The following is a 21,563-nucleotide window of genomic DNA, read 5'->3' on the forward strand; positions in this document are numbered from 1 at the left end:
AATGACTTGGAGCCATGAGGTTGGACATGGAGTACAAACAAGGTTTAAAACTTCCTATATCTGGAATATTCATCTAAATAAGGTCATGTACTGTATGACTCAGGTTGAGAATGATTTAGAAGGTCAGTGGGAGCTTAGTTGTGTTCCTAGTGTAGTCTTACATATTTGGAATGATGTAAAGATGTTGGCAAATACTGAAGCACATGCATCAATCACGCAATTCTCTTATCATAGGATTAAGCTATCCAAGACTTGGTATTTTTGGATTGGTGAGGAGCTTAGAAAGATGTTTGTAATCCCTTATGTCTTTTACCGTTGACAATATGGGTATGTGGTTTGATACACCAGACCGAATGTTGTGTGTGCTTTGAGCATAACAATGCATATCTTCAGTGTATCGAGACGCACTACATAGTAGTGAAGATTACTCCTTACTACTTGAATAAGGATTAAAGAAGCGTTTTTAATGCATGTCAATGGAGAGTTGATTCTGAAAGGCTCTGGCGAATACTAGCTTCCAGTTATAAGTGAATGGTGACTAGTCTCAATTTGAATGTACATTCAGATTTAATGGTTGTAAGGTGGCTTGTAATGATTTCAAGAGGGATGCCACAATGGTTTTCACCATAAAAGTAAAATATATAGTGACTTTAATAGTTGCTCTGGAAGTATTTTGGATGAAAAACCACATCCAATGGTTGAATATGGAGCCTAGCATAGCCAAGTCAGCAGTTACTAGAGGATAACAACAAGGCAATGACACAAGTAAAAGGGCCGAGATCTCATCATAAATCCAAGAAATATTCTTAACGCCACCATCAGTTTGGAATGATGGTAGGAAGAGGTGATATGAGGTTAGACTGCATCATTTCGGTAGAAAATATGGTAGATCCGTGAGACCAAGCAGGTATCACAAATTGCTCACTCAGATAAGTCTAAGGGGTATGGGCTATTGGCTTTAGGTCAAGTGGGAGATTGTTAGAAATGGTGACCAGAAAGCCAATTGAATTGGCGGTTTTGGGAACTATTTAGCAATCTTTATGAATGTGATATTATCTTGATGAATGTAGCAAGCATTCATCTGTGGCATAATGAGTTTGTTGTGCTACTATTTATGTTGATTGTGTTTTAACGTCATAAGAAATGCCCACAGATCAATTGAATAACCCATGTAGTTGGGCTGCGCGTTAGATGGCAACTATGAATGCTCAAAGCAAATGACTAAAAAAGGATAATTAAGAACATAACTTAAAGAGAATGGCACACATGAGCTAGGGAAAATATCCTCTAGTTAGGATGAGTAGGTTGGTAGATTCAAAGAGTCTACCAACAGATGATTTGAGTTCACTAACTTATGAATTCTTTGTAAGAAGGAAGAAAACCATAAAAGCACTTTGTGGGATAAAGAATGCTTGTAAAAAATGATCTATTAGATTAAGATCGAAGATGGACATCTGTAAGTCACTAAATACACAATTACAGATAGAGGCTTCACAAGTCTAAGGACTTCTGGAAAGTTCGAAAAAATTAGACTTGGGGTGGAGAACCAAACAGGTTACAGAGACAAACCTTTTGATGAGATCGAGATGGTGCGTATTTAGTGGAAATTCTTGAAATATCTGAAAATGAGAATGGAATTCTAGCAGTTTTGGGGATTTGTTTATTTGGAATAATGAAAAATATGCCTTGTGGATAATAGAATATATTTAAAAATATTCTTAATTATCAAACAAGGTATATACATATGAAATATAATTATTTGAAAAATAATTATAATCATTATTACATAAAACAAAAAAAGTGCCCTCTTCCAAGGGAGCTCTCGGCCTCCCCCTTCTCTCTTTAGCAGAAGGTGCATTTTTCTCTTCTTCTCTTCTGGCAAACAGGACATATAGATTCCGACTCAAGCGTGATACTGACGAATTAGAGGGCTACTACGTTCGAGACTCAAGTGAACAACATTTCAAGCGACCGTGAAAAATGAAGGTATCAATATGTTTTTGAGTTTCTATGGATTTTACATAAGCCCCATGTTCATTTTTATTTTAGTACATCGAACGCCCGGGAACTCCAATGGTACATCCTTTCTATTCGTTTAAATTTGAGTTTAATTTTTTGTTATTATGCATTTTTTATTTGTCGCTTCCGCTAGCGCGTTCCCACGGCGTACCACGCAATCCCTTTAGGAGACATACGTCGTCGATGCAGTTTTTGTGGGTTAGTAGGCAAGTAGTCAATTGACTAAACTGACTCATGGGAATCATCATATGGATGCCTTTTAAGGTTTGGTCAGTACGACTGAGAATCCTAGTTTCGATAGTACGAAATTGGTCCTCGAACTTGAGAAATCATGTCTGTCAAGTCCATATGATGACTGTATTTGGATATGGCGAGCGGTGGCTGTGTCGTAAGGCATGGTCATCATAAGCTTATCTAGTGCAGTCGGAGTGTGTAGCAAGGACGGTGGATCTAAGAGAGGATATGTCCCCTGTCAGCATATGATAGAGAGTTGTCCTATGCACTTTGAGATGGTTTAGACTGTAAAAGTTTTCGGCCAAAGCGATTAATCGATTAGGGATAGGTCTTCTAAATTGGATGAGAGAGCAAACACAGCTCAAGTATTAAGTATTACCTAATCAAGGAACCGACGCCTAATTTAATGCCCTAGACTAAGATTGGGAGATGGTTGATAGTAGGACTAAATTTGTATAGACTCGGCGCTAAAAGTTGACGCCATATTTCACCTAGTCTCCATTGTCGTCAACTGTCACTAGACAATCATCCATGGTAATAGGTCATTATAGTTATGAATAGTAAAAAATAATTAATTAAATTATATTTAATGAATTATGTATGGTCACATACGTCGAAGCCTAGCTGAGGGTGATCCTAAAGAATCAAACCTTGCCACTATAATGGAATTAATTCCAAGATAATCAAATTAATTTGATTGGATTAATATAATCTTTTGAGAGAACAAATGATTGGATCATTTAATTAGACCAATCCAATGGATGGATTAGTTAAATTTAATTAATTGGATTAATTTTATTTGGCTTGCTCCGATTTATAAATTGTATTTAGAAATTGAAAGGTACATGTCTAAAGGCTTCGATCCTTTAATTGGATTAAATAATATTTTATTGTTGGGTTTATAAATTAAACTAGGTATGATTCAAACTCCATCAGACGTGAACTTGATTTAATTTTAATTAATCAAGCCCGATCTATTAAAATTCAAGCCCAAGGCCTTGGTTAGACCATGGCTAGGTCAAAGAGGTCCATAGGTGTGGCATGGACGAAATGGAGACCTGGGTGCACCAAAATCAGGCACAAATTGTCTTAAAGGTGTTAGATGGTTGTCAGAGTCTTGCTAGGTCAAGACTCCTTGGTGTGGCGTGACGGGGTCACATGTAAAAAGCCTAAAAACAACCTTTGCCCTCCAATAATCAGCACACACACCTCAACCCACGAAATTTCGCTCTCATTTCTCTCCAGAGAGACTCTCAAGATCTAAGAGATCGAGAAAAGAACAAAGGAGGCAACGTTAATCAATAATATTGTTAATTCTTCGCATTTCTACGGAGGTTTTTGCTAGCACAAAATCACCATATCCATTAGCGGTGCTGTGTTAGTGTTTGGAGGGTCTCTAGATTGAGATCTTACCATGGACGGATCCAGAGAGAGGAACAAATGCTTGTAGTTAAACAAGCAAGACGACGAGCATAAATCCTTTTACATTTATGCTTATCATTTTTCTTGTATTTATTTTATGGCCATTGTGTTTATTTTGTACACCGAACATCCAGGAAAAAGATCAAAAATACACCCTTTGATCAGTATTTATTGTTTGATTTATCACATTTTTTCGCTTCTCTTGCACTTTCGCCACACTTCTTTGGCCGACCCTCTCCCTTTAGGATAGTAGGTCCAACTACAATAGGGAGGGAAGAGTTTTCCTCATAGGATCCATTGTCACCTCAATGCTAGAATTCGCATTTCTCATGCCAAATCTCAAGTGTTCCCATAGATGGTGCAAATGATGCATACCAAATGTTTGGCCGCACCACGAGGATTCTAAGAGAGGATTTGTCCCCTATCAGCATATGATATAGAGTGGTCCTATGCGCTCAGAGATAGTTTAGACTCTAAAAGTTTTCGTCCAAAGCGATTGATCGATTAGGGATAGGTCTTCTAAATCTGATCAGTAGAGCAAACGCATCTCGAGTATTAAGTATTACCTAATGAAGGAGCCGACACCTAATTTAATGCCCTAGACTAAGATTGGGAGACAATTGACAGTAAGACGTAGTTGTATGGACTTGACGCCTAAAAGTTGACTCCATATTTCACCTAGTCTATATTATCGTGGATTGTCGCTAGACAACCACCCATAGTAATGGGCTATCACCGGTTAAAGAATAATAAAAAGTAATTAATTGAATTAGATTTAAGTAATTGTGTTGGTCACATACGTCGAAGCCTAACTAAGGGTGATCCTAAAGAGTCAAACCTTACCATTACAATGGAATGGAACGAATTTGGAATTAATTCCAAGTTAATCAAATTGATTTGATTGGATTAATATAATCTTTGGAGAGAAAAAATGATTGGATCATATATTAAGACCAATGCAATGGATGGATGACTTAAAATTTAATTAATTGGATTAATTTTATTTTACTTGGTCAGATTTATGATTTCAACTTATAAAATGAAAGGTACATGTCTAAAGGCTTGGATCCTTTAATTGGATAAAATAATATTTTAATTTGGCCTATAAATTAAACTAGGTATGATTTAAAGTCTATTAGTCATAGACTTAATTTAATTTTAAATAATCAAGCCCGATCTATTAACATTCAAGCCCAAGGCCTTGGTTAGACCATGGCTAGGTCAAGGAGGTCCTTGGGTGTGGTATGGACGAAATGGAGCCCTGGGCGCAACAAAATCAGCCACAAAGTGGCTTAAAGGTGTTAGATGGTTGTCAGAGTCTTACTAGGTCAAGACTCCTTAGTATGGCGTGACGGGGTCACATGTAAAACACCTAAAAACAACCTTAGCCCTCCAATAATCAGCACACACACCTCACCCATGAAATTTTGCTCTCTTTTATCTCCAGAAAGATTCTCAAGATCTAAGAGGTCGATAAAAGAACAAAGGAGCCAAAGTTAATCAATAAAGTTGTTGATTGTTTGCATTTCTGTGGAGGTTATTGCTAGCACAAAATCTCCATATCCATTAGCGGTGGTGTGTTAGTGTTTGGAGGATCTTTGGATTGAGATCTTACCGTGGATGAAACCAGAGAGAGGAACTAATGCTTGTAGTTAAACAAGCAAGACAACGAGGGTAAGTCCTTTTGAATTTATGCTTATCATTTTTCTTGTACTTGTTCCATGGCCATTGTGTTTATTTTGTAGACCGGACGCCCAGGAAAAGATAAGGCGTACACCCTTTGATCAGAATTTATTGTTTGATTTATTGCATTTCTTCAATTCTCTTCTACTTTCGCCACGCTTCTCCTGCTGATCGGCTCCCTTTAGGATAGTATGTCCAGCTACTAAAGGGAGGAAAGAGTTTTCCTCATAGGATCCTTGGTCACCTCTACTGTCGGAATTCGCCATTTGTCATGCCAAATCTGAAGTGTTCCCATAGATGGTGCCAATAATGCATACCAAATTTTGGCCGCACCACGAGGATTTAAGGATCTTTAAGAAAATTTTATGATTATCAAAGGAATAGCCTTAAAAAACAGAGGTTAGCACTTTGATGCTTAAGTTAGTAATGATTTATGAAAGAAATAAAAGAAAATTTTAAATTAAGTTGAGAATAATGGTGTATAATAATTATAAGGTGTATGTATTCATGTGGAGTGCAAAATATAGGCTTAGAATAGCCTTAAAACAGAGAGAAAATTGGGAGAATAAGTGACAGTTTAAGAGTGAGGGATGGTGTTATCAAATAACTGTACAAGGCCTCTTGAAGTTTACAAAGTAGCATACGAGGTTTGTTGTTGAGTCCAGTATGGCATTAGAATGACCTTGAATTGGATATAATCCAAAATAAGTAATTCCTTATTTGGATACAATTTGTCTGGGCTGGACTGAACCCTGCCCTGTCTCGCTAAGAATTCGAGAGTTGGTTATTGCAAATTTCTCAGCTCATTTGCTACTGGTTTGCTTCAAACCACCAAGAGATATTCTAGGGTAGCGTGTACAAATATATTGGCAAGCCATATGATGTGTACTTCTAGCTTCAGGATGACGTGTTTGGCTTAAAATGGACCTGTATCATGGGCTTGCCATCTCAAAAAAGTAGGAGGTAATCCTAAAGTCTTTTTTTCCCTACTGATGGGCTTTTATCCGTCTTGCTGATCACTAGATGGACTCTCAGCCGATTGGGCTAGTATGGCTAGTTTTTAGACTTGGTCCAATAATTTATGGGACATCATGATAGTTCTAGGTCCTACATGTTTGGATTGTAAATTGGTGGGCAATACCTAGATACAAATCATTTTAATAGTTAGTAACTAGGCTCATGCTTAATATTTTTACATTAGATCCAGATTCGGTCACATACCTATTGAAATAATTTTTTTGGGGATGAAGTGAGTTTATACAATAAAATATCCATGAGTATGAGTATCGATATGAGTAAATTTTTAATATTAAAAATATACTTTTATTTATTAATTTAAAACTATTGAATTTATAAATTTGTGCTAAATCAATACGACTATTTATCCACACAAATATGTAATAATTATTTTGTACTTAATTAATTTATACTAATTAAGTATTAATTTGTAAACATCACAGTTTCATAAAATTTAAAGTCAAATTGATTGATATATTTTATTATGGAGCTCATTAAATCAATATGTTGTCTTATTAATGTTCAAGGGTAATTCTATTCATTCTTATTTAATTTAATTGATTATAACAAAGAGAGGGGAGTAAGTGAAGGTTTATGTAATTTAGGGGGTCGATTGATGAGGGTAGTACACTTTAAGATGGAAAATGTATTAGCCTATAATTTAATCGTAAAATTACAACAGGCCTGCTTTACCTGATTTAGCCCCATTCACCCCACTCCTTTGGAAGAAGTCCTGCTCCTCCTTTAGAAAGTGTTGGTCGAGACTCTAAGAGAGCTCCCAAACTCGGACAACTCCCTAGCAAAATACACTTGGTGTTTCATTATGTAGGTCAAAAGTTTTAATATTTTAGAAAAATTAAAAACTCATCTCCCTACATCTCTCTCTCTCTCTCCTAGGTGTTTTTTTTTTTAAACTAGTTTCAAGTAAAGACCTAAACATCAATTAACTAATCGATATTGAGATTTGAATTTATTTCTTCCAGCGGAAAGGGTTTCTGTTGTGATTTATCAATCGACATAGTAGTAGTTTTGAGAATTCGGCTTCTGATGTGTGGTGTGTAGAAGAGATCTACATTGATTTTTGCTTCAACAAGAAATTATATCCTAAAGGTAAAATCTAGAATGTAATTTAGTATCTTTTTTATGTTGCCATTAGTGAGCTTTAAGCGTCGAACACCCGAAAAATCATTTATGTTCCCATTAGTTACGTTTTAAGTGCCGAACACCCGAACAATCATTTCTGATCGGATTTAATTTGATTTAAATTTCTGTCTTCCTCTGCATTTTAGTTTTTTCCCATGTCCTTTGTTTTTTGACTCACACTTTGAATACCAAAGATCAAATATTTGTTCGTATCATTGATATTTACTCGATTCCCAAAAGTATATGTAATCTATGGCAACATACAACATAATGTCAAGATCCAATTAAAATATTATAGAAACTCAAAAATTAAAACAAAACAAATTAACTATTATTCCAATATGCAAAAATACAATGTAATATGAAATTATTTAAATTTTTTAGAACAATGGTAAAAGAACAATTTGTTTCAAACCTTATATTGTAATGAAAGCATTAGAAAACTATCCAATTGTAGGATCAGATATATTTCCTACAGTCAAGGCCTTTCTTCCCTTCCTTGCACAAACCTGCGAAGAGTCTCGGTGGGTAATTTCCCAGGTAATCCACATTACAGAAAAATATGCGTCCGCAGGGGGAACTGAGGTCATTGAACTTAGCAGCAATGGGGCAAAGCAATTGCTTCATAGGTTCACAACAACGTTCTTGTGTGTAGTTAGGGCCTTTGCATTGACTTGTCAGCACCGTGTAGTTCATATTCTCGACCTCAGGACAAGCTGCATATTGCCAAACGCGTAGATTGATGTTAGGATGGGGGGGGGGGGGGATATGTCTCAAACTCCAATGTTATGCTTGGATCATTTGTTTCGAAACTATGGAATTCAAATCCCTAATAACAAATTATAATTTTATACTACAAAACAATCCAAATCATTCAACTCTTACTTTGGTCTTGCTGAAGGGATCGACCCGAGCTGGATCCGTGAAGCTCAAGACCCTCATCTGCTCACAGCCATAACACAAAACACAACAAAAGAAGAAAAAAAAATAAATGGTCAATCTCTTGCCACTTATGTACGAAATAAATTTAAAGCATAAAGTTTCATATATAATTGCATGCATGAAGAGATATTTGAAAGGGAAATTACTCGAAAGGTGGTGTGAAGATACAAAGCCAAGCATGAGGAAGGAAAGAAACACCAGCAACAAAGATTGTTTGGAACCCATTGTTTCTGCTTTATTCCTTTTGTTGATCGTTGGATAATTCCTTCTTGGAATTCTTATACCACCCTTTGTGTGTGATCTTCAAAGGGTTGGTTTATTTCTCTTTCCTTTTTGTGTTTTGCTTTTGTTCCTATTCCATCTATATATATATGTTTTTCTTTCAATTTTTAGGCTTTTCTGTGTGTGGTGATTATGGGAGAGAGATAGTGAGGGAGAAGAAAGCGGTAGAGAACAATGGGCCAAAATGATCGTCTTTTCTGTTTTTTGTAAGTGGCCAAAAAATTGTAGTTGTGTGCATTAAATTTTCGATTTTTAGTGGTATTACATCTTTTATTTCATTTAATATATATTTTATTTATATACAAATCATTATTTATATAAAATAGATGACGTGGTTCTTATACATATAATATGTATATATTTGTGAAATGAAATAAAATATATAATACGATTAGAAGGTTAAATTTAAATTCTAAGGTTAAATATATAATACTTCGTTGCTTTTCCATGTCCTGTTTAATTCTTCAACATTCTTGAAAAAACGATATTCCCTTTTTTGTTTGTGTAGCTATTTCGTTTTTTTTTTTTTTTTTACAAAATCTAGTTTTGCGACATTTGAGATTTTTTTAATCTTTTCATTTACTTCATTTAGTTCAAACTGGTAATATATTTGTTTTAGAAACAATAAAAAAATATTTTCTAAAATATTTTATTTAAGTACATGAAATTGATTTGGAATTTTCAACCATGTTTATTTTATGGAATAAGTTATGCAAGCAAAAGTTACGGTACACAGCTCACTTGGGTGGGAAGTGGTGAAATAAGTTCTATAAGATTAACACGGCCAAATAAGGGAAGAAGCGAATGTTATTTCTCGATTTTGTGTACAATAAAGATATTGATATGAAATCAAAGCTTTAACTACGAATTACAATGCTCCTTTAAGATACTATGGAGCAGATGGGTGAAAATTGTAGTAGGTGGGCTCAAAAAGTATGACTTATCATAACATAAGAACGTGTGGAAGTGTCACGCTTCTCCTGTTGGGAGACCTCTATTTATAGGCCACCACAAGTGTTGGAGAAGGTCATGAATTTTGGGGAATATGACCTCAAAATAGTTGGATAATGTTGAATCCCCTTTAGAATTGGTATATAGTCTCCAGCAGTTAGAGGATCCCCCTAGGAATTGAGGGACAGCTGGAAGATCGCCTAAGATTTGGGGGCTTGCTGGAATCTATTGTGTATCTGGTAGATGATAAGGATGTCTTCTCAAATTTTCAGGAGGTGGTTGAGGAGATTTCTCTCAATTGGAGTATAAACTACTTAAGCCTCCTTTACATTTTTGGATGGGATAAAGGAAGGACAGATGATTTCATGATTAATGTTAGCATATCTAAAAAGATTATAATTTAGTAGCTTATTTACTTAGTATGAATTATTAAATGATTATTATGTGATAATTTTATAGTGTACTTATGGCATTACAATGCTCTTTGAGGCGGCTATTATCTGGAACAAATCATTTTTTATTTGGATAAGTATTGGCTGATATACTTAAGTTGGGTTAAACTCTGCCAAATATGCCTACATTATTGGGAATTAGTTATACACAGATTTCCAAGCTCGTTTATGACCGATTTACCTGGAAACGATACTTTAGAGTCACCAGTACAAATGTCTTGGAAATCCATATAACATGTTCTTTCAATTCTATGATTACGTGTATGGCTTAAATGGGCATGTTGTTTGGGCTTGCCAGTTCAGTTAAGTGGCAAGTAAGCTTGTGGGCCTTTCTTTCCTACTGATGGATTTTCTCTGTCCTGCTGATGGGCTTTATCCATCCTGCTGATGAGCCAACTGGACTCTTAGTCTAATTGGCTAATATGCCTAACCTATGGGCTTGGTCTAATAATTTTAGGGGCATTATAACTCCTCCGCCCCCCCATGCTCCAGTAGTGTAAATAGTAGAGTCAGACAGCTGGAACAAAAGAGAAGGATTATCCTTCTCACTAGTAGGGACGATAAGGCTTATCTGGTTCCGTCTTTTTCCCATGGAGACATGATTTTGAATTTCGAATTTACACCTGTAAAGAGGAGATAATTATTAATGGTAATGACTGAAAAAACAGAAGGAGAAGAATCCTATTTTTTTTACTTTTCCTTGGAAGTTCATACATCCGTGGGGAGAAACAGTAGTCAGCTGGAGTCTTTAGCCTATTTCATAATAATCATATATATAAGAATTTACTGTTCGTTTTTACCATCCGCATTCTAGGATAAAAAGGAATCTTTTCTCCCTCATTTTTTTCGTGTCTGAAATTAGGGCGATTTCTATCCTTTTGATTCAAAGGTTCCATTCTTTTCTCTATTATCATCTTCTCTAGGTAAGTCTCTTACTCTTTCTAAAAAAAATTTAATCATGTCTAAAGAGAGGGTAGATGAGCAAGCAATAAAAGAGTTGATGATTGATCTCACAGCTCTCTCTGATACTTGTACCGAGGATTTATTAGTCACCTTTGGTACTGAGTCATATAAGGTTTATCGTTCTTGTGTGAAGGAGGAAGACATAGATGGTCTTAGGTCAAAAATTAGTATACCTGGGGACTTTTTATCAGACTCCCTACTTCTACTGAACGCCTTGGTTCACCCGCAGAGGTTTAAAGATGCATAGGTTGAGAGGTTGTGTTTCTTTCTTAAAGAAATCTGCCTTTCGTCAACCGGTCGGTTTGTTACTTTATGTCCAAGTAGGGACAATGTGGTAAGTTGATTCGAAAACCTGAGGGGAAAATTGGATTCAATTTTTAATCAGAATATGATGGGCTGACGTGACACAATTATGCCAGCCTCATGGCCCAGATTGCGATCAAGGTATGATCACAACAAGTAACAGGCCATGGTTAGTTCTATCGGGCTGTTGCAAAAGAAAGTAAAAACAAAAACAAGATAAGATTATGTGTGATATCTTAATTAATAAACTAAAAGAAATGAGGCCTTAGGGTTTATAGTAGTTATCTTGGGGCACCATGTGTTTCTGAGGGCCTGTTGGACCTTATCTTATTCTTTGAGGGCTGCCTCTAGAGGTCCTACGTGGCTGTCATCTTAGTCCTCCATGAGCACCATATGGAGGGCCTTTAACTTTGGCTGGAGGACTTTAACTCCTATACTTCATTGTGGCCTGTAAGACCTTTTTGGATTAGGGATCTCTCAAACTCGGGCCTGCTATACTTCTTTTGGCAAATCTATTTTCTCGGGGATGCGTGCCCTCATAGGCCTCCTATGCCTTATGGGCGCTCTTGCGAATTGGGCCCCCGAGGGGGCACCAGGGGCCTACATTTCTTTTTATTTTTGGGCTGCTTGGGACTTTTTGGGCCAACCCATTTTTATGCATATTGTTAGGGCCCCCACCCACCCCACTCTAATAAGTGAAGATTTTAATACTTATTAGAGTAGTCGTTTTAGAGTCAAGAGACTGGCCTGAAGAGAAAGCCATTTTATTCTTCTAAACTTATAAAAAAAATCTTAATGGCATAAGCTTTAGAAACAAGAAAGCTTAATTCGTGCTTGTACGGAGCAAGGCTTTTGCTAAGGTGCCACCATAAAGAAGGGCTTGTGTGCCTCCATTGATGAGGGCTTATTTCAGGGTGCCTACTTGGAGTAGGACTTAAGGATCTCGCTGGAGGAAGAATATGATGTCCGCTCGAAGCAGGGCTTATGTGGGTTTAGGTGTATGAAGTAGAACGACCCAAAGAGCACAATGAAAGTACGAAAAATCAAACTAAAAAAATTGAAGCATAAATAAACTCCGATCAAGGGATGTACCCTTGACCTATTCCGGGCATTCAGTGTATAAAAGTAAAACTACAAAGAAACAATTAAAAGACAGAGTGTGGTGCATAATATTAAACAAGATCCTTACCCTCGTAGTTCTCTTCATTCGGCTTCTTGCGTTGTACCGATTTTCCACTCTGTTCTAGGTTAGATCTCAATGGTGAGATTTCTAATACCATGCACAACACCTCTGGAGACCGCCTCTCCTCATGCTAGGAAAAAAAGAGATGAAGAACGAAAGATCTAACCACATTATAGAATTCACGAATTGATCTTTTTTGTTGAATTGGAGAAAACAACTAGAGCTCTTGCAGAGCATTTTCACCTGAGATAGGGACAGAGAGATGACTTAAAAGAGCTAGTCTTTTTCTGCACTTAACCTTAACCTAAGTTGTTACCTAAACCACTTGTGACGCCCCATGTTTAATTATATTAAATATTGTGTATTTAACAAATTAGTTTATGATACCAACGAGATTTAATATTTTTTTTTATATAATCTCATTTAAAGTTTAGTTACGAAAAGTTTATTTGAGTTAATTTGGAATGAAAAAGAAATTATCTGAAACTTGCTTACTTAAATTGTAAAAGATAGAAAATCTCAAATCGATTAGGAAATAAATTATTAGATATGGTTCAAATATATCAAAATTTTAAGGGACTGAAATGAAACTTTATAAAGTTATCAGGGTCAAATTATAGGAAAAAATCCAGAAACCTCCCCTGTGATAATAGAAATGTTCAAAAAACCCCTTGTGAAAATTAAATTATCAATTACCTCCCTTGTGATATAAAGTAATATTAAAAAAAAACCCTCTGCATAGAATTTGGATCACACGCAGTTTGACTGCGAGTGGGCTATTAAAGTTCTCCTATGGTCCCAACGTTTTCAAAAATTTCAGCAGTATTTGGTCTTTTATTCATATCTACTTGCTTATCTCTAATAATCAACCCCTAATGCTAAAAATTAGCCCAACATGCTTCCGAAATAAATTAAAACTCCATAAATTCATACCTTGGTTTGACTGCTTTGCTTCCGAGTATTCCAAGCCCTCGGTTTCACGGACTTCTTCCAACCACACTACCGCAGCATATGATTCGTAGATACTTGGCTCCTTCAGTAAAAAAACAGCACAACACTATTTTGTTTCCTACCTTAGGGTGTAAAAGGATTCCAATATAGGGACTTAACAAAATTTTGGACAAACAAGTTGAACAGAAGCCTTACTTTTATTGAAAAAATATAGAAAATATTACATAGATATTACTTCTCTGTTGGAGAAGACAGCTGTTTAGCCTCTGATAGTGTAGAGGACTAGACTTGTTCGGGGAAACCCCATAAACTGAAAAATATTATATAAGATTGAAAAAGACTCAGATTACTAGTGCTTTGAAGAGTAGGCGAAGTTTTCTGATAATCCCCTTCTACTTTATTGCATCTCTATTTATAGGCGCCCGTGGACATCAAATTAAGACTCCAAACTTATTTGGTGATGATGTCATTGTATTCGTCATTACCTCATAAATTGCAACTGTTGGTCATAATGATTTGTCGGTCACATGATTTCCAGCTGTCTTTTCTGCTTTTCTTACTGTTGGCCTTTGTCGTTTTCTGCTGACAGTTTTATCCTTGCTTTTTAAATTTTTTTAATTTTTACTTTATTTTGTAAAAGTTCTTCTCTTTCCCTAGTCCTCGTTTGGTTCGGGTTTATTCGTAACTCGAATTTTTGTGCTGAACAGGGGCCTCTCTTGTTTCCCACAGTAAGGGCATAAATGATTATGCCATTGTCCAACATGCAACATATTGCACGTCTTCATCCTTGTTGCTTCGGTTGCCGGCAGCTTATTTTTCCAAATTAACATCCTCTTCTTTTCAAATAGGCTTTCAGCGAACTCGATGCTTTTTCCTATCATGGAGTTTAATAGGAATGATCCATTCACCTTATTTAAGAAAATCTTGAATGGATATTTGACTTTGTCCATCACCAAGCTCTCCTGGTAGAGATACTGTCTTCACTAATGGCCGATACCAAGGGAGCTTCTCCTGAGGCAGCTTTGGTCTTGCTGAAAGCTACCATATCTAGCCTCTGCAGCTTCATAAAATGGATTGCTGGATGAGATCCCTTTCCTGCAGTTTCATTCTCGGACATCTTCTAGTTTAGACCCCTCTAACATCCAGACTCTGTTATATTTTCCAGACGTTTTGATGATGGTCTTGCATGGGTTTACTCCTTTGCGGAAAATTAATTTTTCCCACATACGCTGGTAGTCCTGCCAAGTAGAAGAAGATATTAACTCGTTAGTATTAACCTTAGAGGTACCTGTCATTGGCCTAAGGCTAATCTCTCCCTCCTTAACCCTAGAGGTGCTGGGTTGACTTAAATTAACAGGAGTTTGCACTTTCTAAGACTCAATTGTTGCCGTTTCACCAGAGTCTAGTGATGGCCTTATGCAATCAGTACTTGAATCCGACGCTACAGGTCTAGAGCCCTGTACTCTAAAGGCATGTTTTGGGTCATACTCCCTCAACTTGTGAGTCATCCCTGAAGGTGACGCCTCCCGAATTGGTTCTCGTAAGTCATTCCATAGCGAGGTGGATGGTAATAAGGAATTCCTTATTGTGACCTGGACAGTGTCTAGATCGGCTATTTGACTTTGTCCGGCAACTTGGGCATTAACCACTAGCTGTTCGATCTTTCTATCAAGCTCCTCGAGGTTTTACTGAAGGTACTTGAGTCTCAACATGATGGAGTTTGCTTCAGATTCCTCCATCTCTTGTCAGGAAATCTGCAAGAATGTTTTAATGAGATTTTATGACGACAATATTATAATAATAATATTGGCATTCAGCTTGCCATCTGATAATTCGAGGTTTCTCTACTCTTTATTCTAATTTATTCTTTAAGAAAGTTTTGACATTAGTATTATCAACTTTTAAAGTAAATTTTTTAGCAAATAAAAATAAAGGCCATTTCTTAAAAGCCTTTCAAATCGCAAAGAATTCTTTCTCGTTGATATGCCAAATTTTGGCCTGTTGTTCTGAGAACAACCCTCCTGTATATCTACAAGGTTCTTCCCCTGTAGTTGTCTTCTTCATGAGCACTGCTGCCTGTTTGTAATCATTGACATCTGTATAGACTACCAATTCATCCTCGTCTTGCGGTATAACAAGCTTTGGCAGGTTACTGCAAACCTCCTTCAGCTCACGAAGCCTTTTTGTGTGGATTTCTTCCCATTTCCACTTTGAACTCTCCGTTTCTTTCAAGAGTGGTCAGAAATCATTTCTGTATTTTGCAAGATCCTTAATGAAGATACTTGCAAAATTAACAACTCCCAAGAAACTCTGCAAATGTTTCTTGTCTTTGAGCACGTTTGAAAAATGTCAGGCTTTGCCGTGAAAATTCCTGATCCTAAATCAATATAAGCTGCAAAATATTCTATCTTATATTGATCATACAACATACGAACAGATATGTATATAGAAAAGAGACTCGTCATTCAATCCTTATGGCAACACCATCAAGACTGAATTCCATTCCGTTACCTTTTCTTCCCCATTGTTTATGTTCTTCGACGAAACTTAACCCCAAAGTCATACTCCCATTTTCTCGTCCTGCAACACCTGCAAGTAAAATTTTATGGCCTGCTATTTCTAGCATGCCCTCATATTTTTCAACAACAGGTTGCTGCAAATGGTATAAGTCATCACAAGGGAAAAAAAATTTCTTTCTTAGTGATGTCAAATATAACTTGTATTTCTTTCCATCCTTCAGGGAATCTAAGTTTTACGTTGTCTACCCTAATCTCTTGAGGAGTTAAAGCTTTTAATAACTCTTTCTCCTTTCCTTTGTAGTCTATAATCCTATCTTCCGAAAAGGACATCCGACTACTAAACTCAGTCCTAACACTAAGTGTTCGATCTAAAACTGGGTGATCTTTTATAACAATATCAATACCACCTATTCTAGGTATCCTAATAGGGTCTAGTGCCATTACCTTGGCGAATTCCTTGAAAATTGTAGGAATCTCAATATATTCTTTCCTAAGAAACAAATCTAAATGATGCGTATTGGAAAGGGCATAAGCTATTCCATAAGTTATAGAATATGGTCTATTACCTTCTTTCATTAGATCTTTTTTTTTGAAATCTTGATGAAGGGTTAAGACTCTACTGAAATCTTGGTCTGCTAGGTTGTATGCAATCCTAAGATGAATGTCAAACATCAATTTTCCTGCATACAAATTACCTATCATTGTTCTATGACAGCCATCTCTTAAGTTATTGATTCTTCTATCCATTATCGATAAATGTATTTTTGAATCAATTCTTTCCTTAAAAGTTGCTTTTATTACTACTTCAATAGTTCCTATGTGGATCCATTTCATAGTAACAGCTACTTCTTCTCTAAGCTTATTTAATTCTTCAAGAATTTCTTCTTTAGCAATTAATTGCATCTCCATCACATTACCAGTAAGTTCCATGGGTATAGCAAACTCACCTGAACTCACTTTGTAGATTATGTGATGCTTCCTTTAGTTTAGTCCTATCTGGTTCAGGACTTTCCCAATTCCTTCAATCCTAAATCCATCATATGGGCTAAGGTTGGAATCTTGCCGCATGATTATTTCCATGGTTGTGTTTAACACCATCATTATGAAAAAGAATCCTGATAGACTTTCGGAAGTTTGAAGCCTATCTCCCTCGTTGTAATTATTCTGATTCGGTTGAAGATCCATCTGAATCAGTCTCTATTTCCTCTTCATAGACGCTTTTGTTTGAAGGAAGATCATCGAATTGGTAGATGGGTACGAAATCGCCATAGTATACTGCATCTAGGATATCATCCGTAGCTTCAAATTTTCTCAATTCACCACGTTTCTGCGGGCAGTCGGGAGATATATGTTCTTTTGCTCCGCAAGTCCAGCAATTGCAGTCTTTGAAACTTTCATTGGCTCGGGTATGGGCCCGTCTGAAAGTTCTTCTTGTAGGGGTTCTTCCAGTAGATCTTCCATCTGTTCGTCTAGATCCTTGGGATGAAACCCTTGTTGCTCCTGTTCTCTATCCAAATTTATATGTTCTGGCTTTGGACTTAGACTGTCATGATCTCCGCCGGGAAAAGGTTTTTCTGAAACTCCTGGGATAGGAGTCACTATTTTGCTTCCTCCTTTTTCTTGGCTCACTTGATTCTCCTATAATAGTTGGAAAATCATTATTATCACAACAGAGAGGGGTTCGTTTGATTTAACTCTCAGTCTTTTCATATTCTTTTGGATGGATGCTTGATAACACCAATCTTTCATTCTGTATTTAAGGAAAGACATTCTCCGCGCTACTGAATCTGGTTGTCCTTTAGGTACTTTGTATGACTGGATCAACATTTCCCTCCATGGACTGCATATCTTTGCGAAGAACATTGGAGCTGCTACTTCCATTGCTACTCCACTCCAGAAGAAATATTTGCAAAACCATTAAATGTATTCATTTACTGCGCAAATACTCCTAAATTCAAACCTGAAAGAGCTTGTGCATATTCTCTAGCCTTTTCTGCTCTACTTCCTTCGAAGTATCCATCTCCGATGAACTGTATCTTGATAAGCCTTCCTAGCCAGTCTGCTATCGCTCCTTTCGAATCTCCGACAAGGATGCTGGCTTTGGTATCTTTTGGAGTATTGTCCCATCCGATCTTCACTGATCCCTCCAAGCTCAACTCCACAAGCTTTATGATGTTTTCTTTGTTCGAGCTCTAGAGTAGTTGCTACTATCTTGATTGCTGCAACCAATTCGTCTATCAATTTCTCGATATTTTGTAAACCGATAATATCCAGATTCAGAATAGCACCATATGGATGTAAGGGCTGGAGCATGGCCTTGCCCAAGGTGTATTTTAAGGCACTCTCTTTGGATTCCTTCTTGTATTTTCTTTTTAGCCTGGTTCCCATAAATGTTGGAGTAGCATTAGTGTGGAAAATCAGCACTTTTTCTCATCGGTTGATCCTGTGGAGGATCATTAGAACATGTACTTTCCTCCGGCGGTGGTAGTACTGGAGCGATTTCATTTGTCTGGATATTGACTAAATCCACAATCCCAAGTTGGGAAAAGGATTCTGTCAATTCTTGTAGATCTGATAGATTCGCTCTTATTACCTCCATTATTTTATAGATCTGATAGATGCAATAATCAGATCTTCTCTAGACTTCGGCTTTGGAATCTCCGTGGCCTTCCCCTTCTGGTGTAGAAGAGGTACTGTTCTAAGGGCTTCCCTAATTCGCTCCTGTCTGAATCTACATGTCTCAGGGCTCTCCCTTTGATTTTTCTTCAGATCTGTAAGGCCCTTGTGTAGATCGGGAAGGATCTTAAGGCCCTCGTCCAACTTTTGGCTTAAGGATCTACCTTCATAGGTATATGGATTAACCTATGTCTATAGTCTTGAACCGTCTTTTGTATCTCCCTCAGATCTGGGAGATCTTTGATGTATCCGGCTCAAGTTCATTGTAATCAGTCATAATTTTTAAAATTGAAATAATGCAGGAATTTACCCGTTCCACTTCTCCTGCCTGGAATTCTACCATGGACTTCACTGGAGTGTAGACGCCTCACTGCATTTCCTGGTAGTACTTGTCGAATTTTAAAATTTCTCAGCCATTCTTGTTCTTCTTCTAGCGTGAGATGTTTTGAATCAATCCTCTTGGGACCATTGTAACACTTGTCAAAAATTTTCATTAGAAATTCTCTTCTTTGTATTTCCAGAATCTGGAAATATTTCCTGTTTTTAGAATAACTCAAACTTTCGTTCCGTCCCATTTTCTTTTGGAGAGTCTCCTCCACTAGTGGATAAATAATATTAAAATGTAATAAAATCATATATTTCTTCAATAGACCTAGGCTCTGATATCATTTTCCAAGGCTAGGGGATTAGCACACAATTAGAGGTAAATAAAGACTAAATGTGCAAAATTTTATGAAATCCATGGGACTAAAATTGTTGACCAGGGGGCAGTGTGATAATTTATTCATAACACAGGGGCGGTTTTTGATATTAAAATTTTCATAGAGGAATTTTTGATATTTTCATAAATCACATAGGGTCAAAATGAATTTGACCCTCAAATTATATAAGTATAGAAATTAAGGGGTTAATTTTATAAATAGATAAAAAAGAAAAAGAGATGAAAATTGGTGAGGCAGCAAAGGGCTGCCACCAACCATTCTAAATAAATAGCAAGTGGCTCTATATACCTTGTACTTTGGCCAACACACCCACACAAAGATACACGTGAACATATTTTACAAAGACAGATGTGAACATATTTATCAATGTATTTATATATAAATACGTCTATAGATACGTATATACTAAGAGTTCGAAAGTACTTGACTAGAGCTGCAAGTTTTCAGTCCCCTTCTCACGCTTGGTATGTTCTCTCCTTTTCTATTTTGTTTGCTGTTAATTAAATTAGTTTAGTTTTTTATAATCTAAAATTGATTAACTATTATAATAATCTAAACGTAGGCAAATGTGAAGTTTCGTTGTTTAATTCGTTTGACGATAAAACACTAACAACTATCTACTTAACATAATGCAAGTAATTAGTTTTTATAATAATATTTGATTGATTAATTAAATTTAGTTATTTTATTGTTATGAAAATTTAATTGTTAGATACATAAATACATAATAGGTGATCCCGTCAATTTGGCTTCATTGTAAACCAGAGCTAGTCGTATGGACTTCATTGCCATTTAAAATTATACTGCTATCTGCAAAATTGGAGGAATATTATATATTATTGTGCATGGCTATATATGTATAAAAAATGGTCTTTTCTTACAATGGACTTGAACAAAAATATTTCTTGAAATCGTTCATTAATAAACAAAAATGAGTATGATATTTGGCTATCTACTTGGATTTGAATATGGGCTTTCGACACTCTATAGAGTTAAGTGCTACAATGTGATTATTATTATCGTCATGTGGTATTTTGATATTCATTATGAACCTCAATCGGGAGCCACCTCTAGAGTCCATATGGGTATCCAAAAGGTTCTATTTATCTTGATATTGTTCAGTTCGGCGTGATCTTGAATATGCATGTGGTCTTTAAATCATCTATTTTTTATATAATTGTTCGACTGGTTTTGTGGATTTGATCATGTGGTTCCTGCTAAGTGGTCGATAGGCCCGGGGCTGGACGGTTACCAGGGCACGCTGGGGTAGCATTGGGCTGCCAGTTTCCCACTTGTATGTCCTTTCAAGAGTAGGCTTGAGGTTGTCTGCATGTGACTGGTACTGCCATGTACCTAGGCATGGCCAATTCTATGTGGTCGCAGAATTGCTCCTTGAATAGAGGATTAGGTACTAAACGGTCATTCGGAGTTCTCAAGGTGGTGATCATAGGATTCGATCCTTGCTTAATACAGTTTTCATAGGCTTGATTGTTAATGTTGCCAGTCAATATGATATATTTTAAGTATTTCTATTATTGACTATTTTTTTCTACATGCACCCACTCATGACCTAACTAAACTTTTGCTTACGTAATTTAAATTCCTTCCTCCAGATATAGGTGATAAATTGATCAAGTCAAAATTTGGCTGACCTAGGAAGAGAACAATGTGATTAGATATGAGGCTGAATGCTTAGGACTAATGAATGTTCTAGTTATGTGACATCCACAGAATTTTTCATGTAATTAGGAGACTAAATGGTAATTATTAAAAATTTAAATTTAATTAGTAAATAAATTATAGATTGAATTTGGGATATAATAAAACTTGAACGGATTAAATTGTAGTTCGTTATAATATTTGGGAGCAAATTATATTAATTAAAAAATTTAGGAAGGACGTAATGGGTATTGAGAAAAAATTAATTAAATAGATAAAATAATAATAATATTATATATATGTAAATATAATATTATATATACGTATATATGCATTAGAGGGAGGGCCCACCAGCCGACCGCCTCACCCACCTCTTTCTTTTTCTTCTTGTACACACACATACAGTACACACACATAATACATTACACGCACAAAACACAAT

General features: G+C 36.3%; 1 long non-coding RNA gene and 1 other non-coding gene across 3 annotated transcripts; one reads left to right on the plus strand and one right to left on the minus strand.

The window, feature by feature from the left end:
• Nucleotides 1-7,827: 7,827 nt before the first annotated feature.
• On the minus strand, nt 7,828-8,797 carry LOC105178764 (uncharacterized). The gene is made up of 3 exons (XR_016063356.1): nt 8,607-8,797; nt 8,404-8,460; nt 7,828-8,234 (listed from the first exon to the last, which is right to left on the minus strand). It is a non-coding gene; the product is annotated as an uncharacterized LOC105178764 (transcript).
• An 11,020-nt stretch (nt 8,798-19,817) lies between these two features.
• Nucleotides 19,818-21,014, plus strand: LOC148784639 (uncharacterized). Of its 2 annotated transcripts, none has more exons than XR_016063310.1 (2): nt 19,818-19,926; nt 20,685-21,014. It is a non-coding gene; the product is annotated as an uncharacterized LOC148784639 (long non-coding RNA). The 2 variants fall into 2 exon arrangements; XR_016063309.1 differs by having other exon boundaries at nt 20,695-21,014.
• The last annotated feature ends 549 nt before the right edge of the window (nt 21,015-21,563 follow it).

The sequence above is a fragment of the Sesamum indicum genome, linkage group LG12 (genome assembly GCF_026168435.1).
Source record: "Sesamum indicum cultivar Baizhima isolate 11 linkage group LG12, ASM2616843v1, whole genome shotgun sequence".
NCBI lineage: Eukaryota > Viridiplantae > Streptophyta > Magnoliopsida > Lamiales > Pedaliaceae > Sesamum > Sesamum indicum.